The 16,582-nt window shown below is 33.6% G+C and overlaps 1 pseudogene; it reads right to left on the reverse strand.

Annotated features, from left to right (window-relative positions):
- Nucleotides 1–5,074: 5,074 nt before the first annotated feature.
- LOC149571405 (expansin-B16-like) lies at nt 5,075–11,569 on the reverse strand (annotated as a pseudogene).
- Nucleotides 11,570–16,582: the final 5,013 nt, after the last annotated feature.

Consider the following 16,582-nt stretch of genomic DNA (forward strand, 5'->3'; position numbering starts at 1 on the left):
TCACAAATCGAATCCAAGATCCAAGAGTAAACTGCCTCACATTCAGCGCTCTATCTACACTCACAACTCCACCATAATCCTACTGTAAACTGCCTCACATTCGGCACTCTGTTCACAGACTCAGGAAAACTCACTCTTCACTTCCTCCTCTCTTTCACACCTTCCAACTTTCCAAGCTTTCCGAGCTTCCACTTCTCAAGCTACTCCTTCTCGAGCTTCTCCTTCTCAAGCTTCCACTTCTCAAGCTTCTCCTTGAGCTTCTACTCCTCAAGCTACTCCTTGAGCTTCTATTTCTTGAGCTCCTTCTTGAGCTTGATTAGAAATGCTCATATTCCTTGCTTAAATAGGCACTTACCACCCCATGCATGACTTATCCACAAGCTTCTACAAGCTTCTACAACTTCCAAAACTTTCTACAATATTCATAACTTTCTAGAATTCTTCCCACAAACCTCGATAAATGGAATGACAGCCATTTATTTTTTATTTTTTCTATTATGCCACCTATGCACCTCAAAAATAGAAATCCCCTTTTCCTTTCTTTTGTCCTTTTTCCCTTTTTTTATTTTCTTTAATTTATTTCTCCTTTAATTTTTGTCACTTTTCTCTCTCCTCCAGATTTTTTTTTTTTTTTTTTTTAATATAAATTTTTCCATGAAAGATGCTCCTGCATCACTTTTCCCCATTGTTCTACACTTGCCTCTATATATAGCTATGAAGAGATCGATTTTGAGTTTTGATGTGAGCAGGGGCAATCTACGTGGAGACTATCGGCTATAACTAGCCCAAATATTTGAAGAAGTAAGAATGCTAAAACAAGCATTGGTAAAAGAATCCAATTGATACAATATAATGATTTCCTTGGATCAAATAGGATTCTAATTGTTCACTTCCAGATTCATGGACAAGTTGTAGAGGATGTAAATAGTACATGAGATCGCCCCTGACTTGTTTAGCATAATGTCAAAATAAAAAGGTGGTGAAAATGAACAGAACATATAGAGTGTTAGCGAAGTGTTTGATAAAATGAAATACTTGTTCCTGACCTGTAACTTTGGAAGCTTCACTCATTAAGACATCCAAATTCAGACCAGCATTCTCATTTTCTTTGGAATTTAGCATATTTGAGAAAAGGATTGGTAATCAATCATGAAGTACAAATATTAGAGGCTAGATTATGCTCCTGTTTTGAGAAGTACGCTTCTAGATATCGGTGATACCATTTTAGGAAATGTCTTCCTTCAAGACTTCTAGTCATCTCTTGTGAATGAAGAAAGGACCCCATTAGCCCGAAAGATATTAGAAAGTGGCTTAGCTTGAGCAGGCAAACATCCTATTTCAGCACAATGCCCAAACCTAGTATTGGAGTGCATGAAGGCTTATTATCCAAATACTAGAGAAGTTATTTCATCGAACAATAAAGTAATTGTCCATCTAGATCCTACCTCTATTGCTATTTTTTTCAAATTTCCTACCAGGATGCAATATGCAAGCATCAATCTAAGAACTACCAAAGAGTATTTTACTATGAATCAAACTCAATGTTTAAACACCATGGCTAGATCATGGTTCCTACAACCGAGAAAAGGGAAATCTCAATTAGGCAAATCCATTCATAGATCGTTACTAAAAGAAGATGTGGCAAACATGGTGACTCTATTGAGTAGGATTGTTGGTCTTTGGGATTTACATGAGTTTGAAGGTTGGATGTTCCTGTTTATAAATATGGTCTGTAAAGGAAAACAATATATTGATTGGGCTGAAATTATTAGTGACTCACTACATAGATAGCTCATGGGACTTCAAAAAAATGACTACTTTTATATGACTTCATATCTTTTCTATGTTATTGCAAGTACCAAAAGTTGGCTAGGACTTAACTGGTAGGGTATTAATGATGATACAACCCTCATTTATTATCATCTTCCTCAAATTCAGTATGATAATAGCCTACACCATTTTAGAAGAGTGAATGATGCATTCACAATGCTAACTGTAAGGGAGATTCAACGGAATATTGGACTCAAAATTTCACCGAAAGCAGCAATGAAAGTACAAAAATATGGAAGTGTTTTCATACAATTCTTGAAGTTTACTTATATCAGGTTAGCTACCTATGATGGGTGTCCACTGATGCTACCTAGATTTTTTGATGATAAATTGGTCTTATTTGAAATGTGTAGGCAGATTAGTCAAATCAATAAACTTTGCAAGAATAGGAGGATAGATGAAATACCTTTCCCTATTAGCATTGAATATTATAGTTGTGATACTACATCAGATGAGAGGAACATTGAAAAATCTATTGCCACAATAAATTTGCATCCTTACACGATGTGTTTCCCTTATGATAGTAAGGGCTATGCAGTGAATGAATTAAAGTTAAATCCCAGTCTTGGTCACTTCCCGGCTCTAGATGACTTTTGGGAGGACTGTAAAAATGATTTCGAAGTTAGAAAGAGAGATTGGATGTGATTTATAGTATGACAGGTGATAGACTTCAAGTTGGACATTGATGTGATAGGTGTTGATGATGATGAGGTTTCTTTGGTCAATCCTTACTATTATGAGAAAATTGAATTGCTAGATCTCCCTCCTATTGATTGGTCACTTCCTAAGTTAAAAAGCTTGAAGGAGAGGTTTGCCTATGTTCTTAAAAGGACAAGAGACTAGATCAGTAAAGTCAAAGCCGAAAAAGAAATTGGTGAATTTCAAAATAAAGAGAGGGAAAATAATAAAGGGGAATCATCTCATATGGAAATAGAGGCAACTTCTAGTGAGAAGATACAACAACTAGATACAGGTGCTCAAGACCGGGATGAAGATCAAAATCAGCCATATAAGTTTACAGTCAAAAGAAAAAGGACAAGAATGAAAGGTAGAATGAATTAGGAAGGAAATGAATCCAATGAAAAAGGTCAAAGAACTCCTCAAATTTTTGAATCACATGTCCCTATTACATTCCCTCATGATGTAGTGATTCCTCATTCGAGTCTCTCTCCTCCTGATATGCCATTAATAAACATCACGCAGTTAGATAACCAGTTATCTAATTCAGAAGACTTAATGATGATTGCTGAAAATATAATAGGTGATGTGCAAGCTTCAAAAATTATGCATTCATGGTTCTAGAATAGTCTTCAAAAGAAGAAGAAAGTTGTTCAAATGATCACACCTCCATTTGATGTGATCTCTAGTATTCTTCAAAAGCCTCCTAAGATGAAAAATACCAAGGTGATGTCCAGGTTAGCTATTGATGAAACTTCAGGAAACTTGTGTGTGGAATTAGCCAAGCCTATAATTAAAAAGAGTGTTGATGAAGTATTTGGATCAGATTTCATTCTAGATAAGGTTGATCTTGGTCCTTCTAATGCAAAAAGAGATTTTCAAAATTTTGAGGTGACTACTGCTCAAATCCTACAAAGGGCGAAGAAAGAGAAAAGAACCAAGAAGCAACTCAAGGAACAAGTTCAGATGTTGGTATCATATATTAATTCAATCAGAAATCTCTCTAATTCCAAAGTAGTGGTCACTCCACCAATTTTAATAGGCCTTGATAATATTTTAGATCATATTGTTGTTGAAAGAATAGACAAACACAAGTCACATAGTATGATGATCGAAGCTTGGATAAAAAGGATGATAGAGGATGCTTCAAAACTTATAACTAGAGTGAAGGAGATATATGGAAAAGCCATCGAACAGATACAGGAAATTTTTAAGAGTTGGAAAATAGCAAGGAATAGAAATCCACCTGGCAAAAAGTAGTTGATGAATTAAAAGAAATGGCCAATTTAGATACAAGCATCTTACTTCTTGAGAAAATTATTGCTGATCCAGGTGACAACCAAACATGTATTTGGAGTAAAAGTGTTGGTTGGAAGATGATAAACATCAACAAAGGGATCACTAAGTTTGAAAAGCTAATAACTTCTTTGGAGCAGCTGAAAACAAAAGTTACAGATGAATTAATCTCTGGGGCACCAGTAAGTGACCTTCAGCATGTTGATTGTTAGTTTCTCCTTGATTCCTTTAGTGTCCAAATTCATTCAAAAATAGAGAACCATGTATTAGATGCTAAAACTATGATGAAGCTCAACTTGGTTGCAGTCACTCTAGGAGATTGTAATGTTTCAACCTATCGACAACAGTCAGAAGAAATTCAAGATAGATACTTCACAGCCAAACTCAGGATGGAAAATGTGTTCATTCCAAACTATCAATCAATGATGATCATCCTAGATGCTTACAAGGCTTTCTGGGATAGATCAATTGTGTCCAGATAGGTAGAGTTAGTAGCTAGAAGATCAACGATTGAATATATATACATTCTTAGGAATTCTAGCTGAAAGTTTTCTTTTTGAAAGTCTTCCTTGTATATGTTAATTTTCTTGAGGTTAATTAACCTCCCCAAAATCACATATTTTGGAGGTGGTTATTAACCATGAAGAGGTAGTTATTAACCTCTATGTCTATATAAGGACTTATGTTGACTTTGTAAAAGGACTTTTTGGTTTTAAAAATAAGGGAACACTATGCTGAAGTTTTGATCAAGAGATAAATTTTGAAAAGTATGTACACTTTTTATCTCTGAAATTGAAAAAATCCCTATTATCTTCTTGGTGCAAGGAAATGAAATGAGATGTGCTTTTGGTTTCTTATTCTAAAATCAAAATTGTTGCATGTTGTAGTAGACATTCTAATGGTACTGTGTGAGTGTTTATGAATAATGAATGTGCTTGGTAATACTGGTTGCTTTCAAGCATAGTTCTTGATCACCTTTGTTATTGTTCTTGTTTACCAAAGAAGGTTGTGAGGGCATGTGGTGCATTCCTGTTGAATGGCTTTCTCTTGATCTTTGAAGTTTTAGATTTTTAATTTGAAAATCTTTTACAAATTATATCATATGAGGGAGCTGACCCTCTAAACGCAGAGGAAGGCCGCATACCAAGGGCCTATCCAATTGTTGTGAACAATTTGCCACACACTCCGTTGGGCAAATTCTATTATGAAAAATCTGTTTACCAACATAGATGTATGGAACAATAAATAGAGAAATTATTTTGAATGATAATTAATCATAATTAACAATAGATGTATATATTGAACTAGCTTGCCAATCTTTTGGAATAACATTGTATGCAGTGAGTGTCTTTCCTAAAGAAAGAGATTTCAATCAAATTAAAAATGGAGCATTCAAAGGGCCTTCATCTAAAGACGAGTAGGCATCCCATAACTATTTTTCCTTTCCATGTATCAGAGTTCTCCTACAACAAAACAAATAATACAACTATTAAGAACGGTATTCTATGTAATCCTCCCATAAAATGTTAGAACTAAAATATATATTAAATTTTACTTCTTTTAGATCTACTTCTTGAAGGTCACCATCCCCATCTTCATACTCAATAAGGACAGAGAACCAATAATTAGTTGATCCTTCATTAACATGGAATGCTACCTTCTTACCCGGATACTCACAAGATACCCTGATAAATGAAAAGAAAATCATCAACAAAGAAGATTGAAATGTTTTTGTACTTTATAAATGATAATTAAAACATTTATTTATATTATTATTATAAATGATAATTAAAACATTTATTTATATTATTATTATAAATGATAAGTTAAACATTTATTTTGAAAAAAATTTTGTTAATTTAAAACTGGTATACTTGAAAAATATAATTAATGTAGACAATATTGAAATCTGAGAAATATCAAATTAAAATAATCTTTTGTATTTATTAAAGAAATATTAAAATAATAACATAGAAAAAAAAAATTGTCATTTTAAGAAAAAATTAGGTATTCATTTCGATTTTATGACACAGAAAATAACAGAATAGTAGTACCATTATGTCCGAATTAGAAATACCTTTTGAATAATACAGAAACTGCTCCTTCATTAAGAAGACTAGAAACTTTGGTAGGACCAACTGCCATGTCTGAAAAGGAAGTTCCACTAAGATTAAAATGATTAGATGGAAATCCTGGGCATTCATCTGCGAGGACTACATTCACAGGTGTTTGTAAACATACACTGTTTTCCTTACATTTTACCTGCAATCAAAGCTCAAAATCGATATAAGAAAAGTGTTTGCAAACAACAAAACCTATGTAAACCTCTATCAAAATCATCTTCCATTCAAAAATGCTTTCCAACCTAAGAACCATATGAAAGCATAAAATGCAAATCATAAGCATAAGCTATAGTATACTTGATAGCATTCTCCACAGCCTTTGCCACCTTTGAATAGATTTAGACTCCCTACACTTACCCTTGATCCAAACAGTGTACTCTTCACAAGGCTTCCATATCCACACGCTCCACCTAGAATCACACTCATCAAATCTGTTAGAAGTTGTAATCTTTCCTTGGTATGTTTATAAACCAAGGTTAGAACTCCTTTCTTTATTGTTATAATATATTAGGATATAAGCCAAGGTAGCCTAATATATTTCTTTTTTGTCCTTTTCCCACTACATCTTATTTTGTCATCTAGTGGAATATGTGAGGACAAATATATATTGTAATTTCTAATTTTAGATTATTCCTCCTTAAGAGGAATCTCACACTTGGCCTCACACACTTATGAATGGTGGCATTCATAGACATGGGAGTTACATTCTAACTCCTCTCTCTCTCATCTCTATTTAAGAGATGACCCTCTTCTCTCATTTAACAATGAGGTTTCTTCCTCTTCTCAATTATTGTATGAGCATTGCTCTCTCTCTCTCTCTCTCTCTCTCTCTCTCTCTTCTTAGGCTTTTCATGCCTCATTCATAATGTCACAAGGGGTTTTCTTTGCTTTCCCCTTTCCAAATATCTCGTCTCATGGTGTTGGAGCTTGAATCTTTCTCTCTCCTATTTTATGGTAATATCTTTTCATGCATTTACTCACTTAGATTCTTTCCTCATATTGTTTATTTACAGATTTCTTTTTCCATTTCTAACATGGTATTAGAGCAGTTTAATCTTTGTTTTGAGTGTTTGCATGAAGGTACGATTTGAAGGAGACTCTTGAAGATTTCACTAATTTCTTCTTTAATCTTCTTAAGATGAAAGAAATTGAATTTTTTTTTTTTTTTTTTTGAGTTTGGCTGGTTTACCACCAAACCCGATTAACTTCTGTTTTCTCTAATTTGTGCAGGTTACTTCTTATTTTCTATTATTTTTCATCTAACCCCCTTTGGAAGGCTTGCCGCCAAAGGGTTTTCCTATCTTTTTCAAATTCATATCTTAGTCTACTCATATTTTAAAATATTTTTAATCCATTTCTAACATGGTATCCATTTCATTTCTTGAATTTAATTTTTTTTATATATCTATACCTCACTTGAAAATCTGTTGCAAGTAAGAGCATTGCTAATCTCCTTTGTGGGCATGTTAATCTTGTTAATCTTGATTGATTTGTTGCAAATCTGAACCTTCCCAACATTGCATCCTAATATATTTCTGTTGTCTCTTGGTCATGGGTTCTCCTAGTTTCATTTACAGAGAACTTTACCTCTGTACCTTTTCCATTTCTTTTCCTCTGTGACATATTCTGTTCGCATGCGCTATCCTTTCATGCCTCGATATATTTGCTTCATCCATCAATTCTGAAGTAAGCGTGAAGATATCCTCTATGATATCTAAAATTTTCAAGGCCTTGTCCAGTTCTCGCCTTTAATGTTGATAAGCCTGCGTTACATGGTTTTGGGGATAGTTCACTTATTCAAGACAGGTTTTTCGTCATTGGAATATGATCTGAAGAAGCAGATTTGGCGGCAAGTTTTTTATTAGTAGATCCCAAAACTCCCTCCCAGCCTCGTCGTAGGCTCTTGACCTCCATGACACTCCCGGGCCTCCCTTTACTCCCACTGCTCACAGACCTACCCTTACTGAGCTGTTTGAGGTGGAGCCTGTCGTTGAGAATGAGGTCGGCCTGATAGTCGGCGAGGGAGACATACGTGGCCTGCGAGGAGTCAGAAACCTTGAGGTAAAAGCCCCCATTGGGCCAGAGCTCATTTTCGGCGAGCATAGGGAGTATTCCAATCACCTACAACACGACGCTCCTGTACTCCCCGACGACTTTCACGTCGGAGTTCATGTGCTGCAACAGTTTGAATTAAACTCTCCTCTATACTTGCACTGAAGGTTTTTCTTTGGACGGGGTTGTTTTTTGTGGGGATTTTACTCTCAGAGACAGTAATAGGCAAGTATAATTTTTTCCCTGGCTTCATGATTTCTTAACCCATGGGAGAGCGCTCTGTTCGCAAGCCGCAGATGATAATAATTCCGTGCAACATAATAATTACTACATTCTTCATATTCTAAACATGATTAGAACTATGCTTTTTAGTCTTTTCATGTCTGCACGTTTTAAGTTTCTAATTTTGTCTCTTGCATGTTTAGAATATTCTCTGTGCAATTATTATTCTCTGTCTTTTAAAAATAAAAATAGATCATTGCTCATCTTTTCTTATCTTTTCATGCAAGATTCTTTTTCTTTTTTAAGCTCTTGACAGGAGCATCATTTACTTTTATTATTTCCTTTTGCCAACCTATTTTTGGCATGTAATCAGTCATTGTCAGACAAGTGTAATATTCTCTCATTACAAGCTTTTATTCAAACTTTTTTTAGAAAAGTTTTTTAACTCTTTTTAGTATATTCCTATCTGCCAGATCTAACCTCTATCATTAATTACTAAGTTTTTTTAGTTATATCTTTCTTAATGTTTTATTTCAAAAAAATTCTTTTTGAATCACTTCCAATCTTGAAGGCGTAGTATGAGAAAAATGGGGAGATCTTTTTGCCCCATGACTTTATGTTATTATTACTTTGAGGTTATAGTTTTGAACCAAGGTAAATATTGAGATTTTTTATAAATTGTGACTTTCCAAAATATTAAGTATCGAAAGGTGATTATTTTCTTTAACCAATCTATTTTCGTATATTTATTTGAGTATATATGGGGGCCCACATATATGCCCAGATAAATATATAATTTATGACTATAATATTTCAGAAATTAATATATACCTTTGCCAAATGAATTAAATACTCATGTTTACACTCAATGGAGTTTTATACCTGATATCTATATCTAGTTGATCTTCCTTAAATCATATTTACTTAATTGGATTATGAGTAATCTTACACATTTTCCTTCATTTTCATATTTTGATGTGCCCATAGTTGTGCTTTTATCCTTTTATAGCATCATTCTATGCCCATGTTGGCACTTTATGGTTTTATACCATTGATCTACATGATTTAAATAATATTTTGAGTTGCATAGGGAGCCAATTTTTTCAAGGTTAACTATGTAGGTCCCCTCAGTATAACTGATACATAGTTTCCTTATCTAGCCCATGGAGTATCCCTCCATCCTATATTGGTATGCACTCATTTTATATGGAGTTTCCCTCCATTTGATCCTATCTGTTCCATTTTCATAGGATAATATTTTTATGGAGTTTCCCTCCATTTGGTTCTATTGGTTCCATTTTGAAAGATTGATATTTATGGAGTTTCCCTCCATGTTGTTCCATTTTTGTTCCTCAATGAAGAGGATACTATTATTGGAGTTTTCTCTCCAAATTCAGATGATTTGATCCAATTTGAAGGCAATATGTTGTTATATCCTCATAATCCATTCTTTTGATTATCCTAATCAAATCATGATTATTCTACTTTGATCAGCATGTCTCTCTTTTTACTTTATTTTCATATATTAATGTGATAATGATCTGCATACATTATTTCTTAGATCATGAGTCATGCATGTTATGGAGGGACGCCCCCATTAGCTTGCAGTGGGATGATTCATTAAGTGTACCGTCTATATCCACGTGATTGATGCAAGATTGATGCAAGTATCATTAGTTGGCCTTTTCTGTGGTCATTTGTGCATTAGTATAATATACTTTCCATGAGAGCATTGATCAAGCTTTTTACTCAATTTGTCCTTGTTGACAATTTTTTTGAGCATATACTTTATCTTGATATCAGGTTATCTCCATTGTTTTGTGGTAACATGTTTTAGTCATTGTTTCTCTATGAGAGTTTTATTATCCTTATTCAAAAAGATTTTGAATTTGCATATATGATGGCATTCTACTTGTGGATATTTGTCTTGTTGTTCTCTTTTTTTTAGGTGATCCATCAAGAAACCTTCTTGGTTTTTCACATATGAAGAGGTGTCTATACTTCCACTTGATCACATTCAAAGGACTCATGTACTTCTCTTGGATCTACAAATGTTCCATATGGCTTGAAGATAATCAAATTACTTCATAGTGAAGATTAAGTTGCAGATTTTTGTAAATTATGGGTTTAATACCCTTTGATGTAATTACCCCAAGTAAAGATTAAAGGGGGGTGTTAGAAGTTGTAATCTTTCCTTGGTATGTTTATAAACCAAGGTTAGAACTCCTTTCTTTATTGTTATAATATATTAGGATATAAGCCAAGGTATCCTAATATATTTCTTTTTTGTCCTTTTTCCACTACATCTTATTTTGTCATCTAGTGGAATATGTGAGGACAAATATATATTGTAATTTCTAATTTTAGATTATTCCTCCTTAAGAGGAATCTCACACTTGGCCTCACACACTTATGAATGGTAGCATTCATAGACATGGGAGTTACATTCTAACTCCTCTCTCTCATCTCTATTTAGGAGATGACCCTCTTCTCTCATTTAACAATGAGGTTTCTTCCTCTTCTCAATTATTGTATGAGAATTGCTCTCTATCTCTCTCTCTCTCTCTTCTTAGGCTTTTCATGCCTCATTCATAATGTCACAAGGGGTTTTCTTTGCTTTCCCCTTTCCAAATATCTCGTCTCATGGTGTTGGAGCTTGAATCTTTCTCTCTCCTATTTTATGGTAATATCTTTTCATGCATTTACTCACTTAGATTCTTTCCTGGTATTGTTTATTTACAGATTTCTTTTTCCATTTCTAACAAAATCATATATATTGACTATTCTACAAAATTTTCTGACTAAGTAAAACGAGACAAAACTCAAAACTCACTCAAAAAATGATTATTTGTCATACAAAGCAGGTAAGATATATAGTCATACAGACAATCATAAAACACAGTCTAGTACAAAAGGTTTTGATTAGATAAAGGTATGAACCCATTTAAAAAATATTAATGTGGGTGGATATACATATAATTTTGATTAATTCAAGTGAAATATGATCTGAACCTGGCAAAAAGTGTAGATATAAAAATAAAAGTATATAAAAATATACTCTATGATAGTTGCTAGTGTTTAATACCTTAACTTCCATCTCCATTAGGATTACCATACCATGTAGCAGTAGCTTCCTGCCAATCTGCCTCCTCTTCCACATTATATTTAATGTTTGAACTAAAACTGACTTCCAAACTTGCCAATATCAAGACTACTAAGACCACCACATTCAGGCAAGCCATATTGGCACTTAAAATACAATTGTCGCAAAGCTAGTGGAGAAGCTATGGAGAGCTGTGACAATGTAAGCAAGGTGGTCTCCTTTTATAACAACTTAGCAGTGCTTCAAGGGCATAGAATTCAATCCTATCAGCTATCAATCGATTTGTATGTAGTGCAGATTTTCTACATATTTTCAAATCAGTTTGTTTGGTAAACTAGAAAAAACAAACCCTAGTTTTTATTTTACCATAAGCGGGTTTTATGCATTTGATTGTGTTATAAGAAAAGATCATAGTCATCATAATTACAAATTGGATATTGACTGGTACTCTTAAGACTTTTGTAAGAATTCTTGTGGGCTGAACATGGGAGTTTGTAGACAATTGCAGGAATGATATTGAATAAGGGGGCCTGTGAAAGTGAAAGTATTGACAAAAGATAGGATTGTATCAAAGATTTGTGAATGCACATGGATATATGAGAAAAATCCAAGTTGTTTTTATATGTTCAAGAAGATGGTGTATATTATTTCTCAGTCATGTTACACGTTATGTGTGAAGTCCAATTGAAATAAAGTGAGTCAACAATGATTTTCATCTCCATGTCATAATAGAATTTTCTCTTGTATAGTAAACATGATATGTGATGAGAAATATTAGAGACAAAAGAGACTGTTAGAAATATTAATTTCTACTCCAATCCATCATTAAATGTTTAGGTTTAGGTTGTGTCGGCTATAGCAGTTTTTGGTCCTATAGAAAATTGTCCTGTGGATAATTGTGTTGTCGGCAAATGTCAGAGATTTCTAGAGATTGTAAACTTGCCTATAAAAGGGAGTGTTCTATATCCATTTTTGTCAATCAATAAAAATACAATCAAATAGTGTGTCGCAGCACATTCATTGCATTCATATTTTCTTATGTACCTCTGCCCACCCATCAAAGTGGTATCAGAGCCAAGTTCAAAAGAGGTGTTTGAAGGATTGTGCATAAGGAGGATTGCAACAGGGAAAGGAGATATAAAGTTATTGTGAGATGTGTAAGGTTTTTTTTTATTGCCTTATTTAGGGTTTGTTATATTTGTGAATTTTGTTTATAAGTCTTTATCAAGCATGGCTTTAGGGAGTTTTCAGGCTTCAATTCTTATGTTCTCTAGAAAGAATTATGATGATTGGGCTTTTAGAATGAAGCTTATATTTGATTCCTATGAGTTATTAGATATAATCTTAATTGGTTATGCTGAACCTGTAGATGAGTCTACTTTAAATGCTAATCAAAAGAAAAAGCTTGATGAAAATAGGTAGAAGAGTAAAAAAGCTTTGCAAATTATTAGGCAAGCTCTAGATGACTCGGTTCTTGGAAAAATAAAGCTAGCTGTTAAAGCCATGCAAGCTTAGGACATTCTTGAGACTTCATATCAAGGTACAAGTAAGGTAAAGATTGTTAAATTGCAAGCACTTAGAAGAGAATTTGAGAATCTAAAAATGAAGGATTATGACTCTGTAGGGCAATTTTCAAATGGTGTTATGAATGTGGTTAATCAAGTAAGGATAAATGGTGATGAGCTAAAATATTTTAAGAAGTTTGCCTCCTAAATTTGATAATGTTGTGGTTGTAATTGAAGAATCTAAGGATTTAACAACATTGTCTATAGATGAAGTGTTTGGATCCTTGTATAATCATAAAGATAGGTTGAACAAGCATAATGGTAATTCACTGGAGAATGCATTCAAAACATAAATGACATTTAGCAGAGGCAGAGGAAGAGGAAATGTTGGATTTAGAGGAAGAGGAAGAGGAAGAGGAAGAAATAATTTTCAAAAGGAAGAAAGGAGTCTAGATTTAGGAGGAAGAAGAAATCAATACTCCTATTCAAGGGGAAGCTATATAAACCAGATATCACAAAGGTATGATAAATCAAATATTCAATGTTATTACTGCAAGAGGTTTGGAAATTTTGCAAATGAGTGTAAATAGAAACAAGCTAATATGAGTAAACAAAATCCAAATTTTTTTGAGAGTAGTTCTAAGACATTGTTCATTACTTGCAATGTAGCTCAAGAGAGCACAAATGATTTTTGGTTTTTAGATAGTGGTTGCAACAACCATATGATAGGCAATGAAGAGTTTTATGAAAGTTTGGATAGATCAATTAAATCTGAAGTAAAGTTGGGAAATAATGAGATAGTGGAAGTGAGTGAAAAAGGCACAATCAATGTTATAACAAAGCATGGTAAGAAAACTATTTTCGATGTATACTTTGTACCTAGTTTCAAACATAATCTTATAAGTGTGGGGCAACTTAGCCAAAAAGGTTATAGAGTTATTTTTGAGAAAAAATGGTGCACTATATTTGATATGCCTCCTAGTAACATGGTGATTGCAAGGGTAGAAATGACAAATAATACAATGTTTCCACTTCAAATGAAGAGCAATATGGCTGATGAAGTTGCAACAAGTCAAGATCAAACATGGATATGGCACTTGAGGTATGGTCATCTAAATCTCAAAGGGTTATCTTTATTGCAAAGAAAGGAAATGGTAAAAGGCTCACCCCCAATTGAAGCATCATTAAGTCCATGTGAATGTTTTATTTTGGCCAAACATCATAGAGAGAGTTTTCCAAAAGGGATGTCATATAAAGCAAGGGTACCTGTAGAAATTGTGCATTCAGATATATGTGGTCCAATGAAAATTCCATCATTAGGGGGAAGCATTTATTTCTTAACATTTATTGATGACTTTACTAGAAAGACATGGGTTTACTTTCTTAAATACAAATCTGAAATTTTTGGCAAATTTAAAGAATTTAGAGCTTTTTTTGAGAAACAAAGTGGTTTACCTATCAAGGTATTGAGATTTGATAGAGGAGGAGAGTATAAGTCAAATGAATTTTTAGATTATTCCAAAGATCATGGAATCAAAAAGCAATTTACTACCAGTTACACACCACAACTAAATGGTGTTGCAAAGAGAAAAAAAGGACAATAATGGAGATGGCAAGGAGCATGTTGAAAGGTAAGAATCTTCCTAATGAGTATTGGGCTAAGGCAGTTTCTTGTGCTATTTATATTTTGAATAGGAGTCCAACAAAGGTTATGAGGGACATGGTTCCACAACAAGCATGGATTGGTAAGATTCATAGTGTTTCTCATCTCAAAGTATTTGGTTGTATTGCATATGCACATGTTCCTAAGGAAACTAGAAGTGAGTTAGATAATAAGAGTGAGAAATGCATTTTTCTTGGCTATGATGAGAAATCTAAGGCATATAGGTTGTTTAATCCTATCACCGAAAAAGTCATTATGAGTAGGGATGTTGTATTTAAAGATGATGAATCTTGGGCTGGAAATATAGATACAAATGTTACAGGTGCTACAACAATACCATATATCAAAAGGATAAAAGGGATCATGAAGATCAAGAGGATCAACCAAGTGACCAAGAAGGAACTCCACCACGAAGTCCACAAGGAGATCACTTAGAAAATGAAGTTGAGCATGGAGAATCTTCAAATTCACAAGTAATAATTCAAACCCTATACTTGCACAATTGAGATCAAGCAAGAAAACTAGAAGGTTGAGTGAGATTTATGATCAAGGAAGTAAATTACATTTGCAATCAAATTTTTCTTTATTTACTCAAGATCCTATATATTTTGAAGATGCAATTAAGGAAGAACATTGGATTAATGCAATGAATAATGAAATAGAATCAATTGAGAGAAATGATACATGGGAATTAGTTGATTTGCCTAAGAACAAAGATTGCATTGGTGTAAAATGGGTTTATAAGACTAAGTTTAAAGCTAATGGAGATGTAAACAAATATAAGGCAAGGTTAGTTGCTAAGGGATTTTCACAAGAATATGGGGTTGACTATAATGAGACATTTGCACTTGTAGCCAGACTTGATACTATCAGAATAGTATTCGCTATTGTAGCACAAAACAAATGGATGGTTCACCAAGTGGATGTCAAATTAGCATTTTTGAATGGATATTTGGATGAAGAAGTCTATGTGCAGCAACCACCAGGATATGAAATAAGAGGACATGAAGACAAAGTTTATAAGTTGAAGAAGGTACTCTATGGATTGAAGCAAGCTCCAAGAGCCTAGTATAATAGAATAGATTCATGCATGATGGAGAATGGATTCAAGAGAAGCACCAGTGAACCTACATTATATACCAAGATCAATGAACAAGGTCAAATTTTGATTGTTTGTTTATATGTTGATGATTTGATCTTCACGGAAAATTTATATATTGACATGTTCAAATCAGCAATGAAAAGGGAATTTGAAATGACAGATCTAGGATTGATGAAATATTTTCTTGGCATTGAAGTTTCTCAAAAAGATAAACAAATTTTTATTTGCCAAAATAAATATGCAAAAGATATTTTAAAAATATTTAGATTGATAAATTGCAGTCCAGTTTCTACACCTGTGGTAGTAGGAACCAAATTAAATAGAGAAGATACTAAGAAAGATTTTGATTCAACAATATTCAGAAGATTGGTTGGTAGTTTGATGTATCTCACTACTACTAGACTAGATATTATGTATGGAGTGAGTTTAATCTCTAGATTTATGGATTCACCAAAGACCTCACATTGGCAGGTAGGAAAAATGATTTTGAGATATATGTAGGAATTATGAATCATGGAATTTTGTATTCTACTTCATATAATTTTCAGTTAGTTAGATATATAGATAGTGATTTTGCAGGGAATACTGAGGATAGAAGGAGCACATCTAGATATGCATTTCATCTTGGGACAGGTGTTGTAGCTTGGGCATCAAAGAAGCAACCTATAGTAACTATCTCATCAGCTAAAGTAGAGTATGTAGCAGGAGCAACAGTAGTATGCCAAGCAGTATGGATGCAAAAGATTTTGAAAGACTTAATGCAAGCTCAAGATGGACCTACTATAATCTATTGTAATAACAAGTCTACTATTGCACTTTCAAAGAACCAAGTGTTTCACAAGAGGAAAAAGCACATTGACACAAGGTATCATTTCATTAGAGAGCTGGTTAATAATAGAGAAATTAATCTATAGCATTATAGATCAGAGGAGCAACTTGCAGATATCTTCACCAAGGCCTTACCACAAGTACGGTTTGAAATTTTGAAGGATGCTCTAAGAGTTGTAA

This window comes from Cupressus sempervirens, chromosome 2 (genome assembly GCF_028749045.1).
Source record: "Cupressus sempervirens isolate cs-2001-9-10 chromosome 2, ASM2874904v1, whole genome shotgun sequence".
Taxonomy (NCBI): Eukaryota; Viridiplantae; Streptophyta; class Pinopsida; order Cupressales; family Cupressaceae; genus Cupressus; species Cupressus sempervirens.